This window comes from Penaeus monodon, chromosome 25 (genome assembly GCF_015228065.2).
Source record: "Penaeus monodon isolate SGIC_2016 chromosome 25, NSTDA_Pmon_1, whole genome shotgun sequence".
NCBI classification, from domain to species: domain Eukaryota; kingdom Metazoa; phylum Arthropoda; class Malacostraca; order Decapoda; family Penaeidae; genus Penaeus; species Penaeus monodon.
Window position 1 is genome coordinate 1,986,969 of NC_051410.1, and position 544 is coordinate 1,987,512.

Here is a 544-nt window from a genome sequence, read left to right on the forward strand (position 1 = left end):
CATACAAGTAAAGAACAAGAGAAAGAATCAAAGGAAGATCCAAACAACCCCGTCAGTCATTAACTAAACACAAAATTTCGGCAATCAACATAAAAAAATCAAGAACACATCCATATATCTAAACATCATCTTAATCCTATCATAAAGTGCCTAACACTTTATATAAAAACCAAGAGCATCAATCAACCAGGATCTTTTCCTTCGCGAGAAGACAGACCAACAGCACAATCAAAACCTATTATTCCCAAACGCCTTGGTAAATGGATAAACAGATAAGAAACTTAAAGCAATAAATGGTTGTGTCAGTTCAGAAGATAGATGAAATACACTAAATTAAATAGGATGGGATTGATATCAGGGAAATTCGTAAAGCAGATATCCCTCAGTGATGGAAACCGTTGCCTTTTCAACAAATAAATAATATCCTTACATGTAAAAAAGACAACAGCAGTAAAAAATAAATAAGAAAAGAAAAATTCCCTTCATCACAAAATGCATTTCCTTCGGCAGTTTCTAAAATGTTCTTTAGTCGTTTCTAGCAACG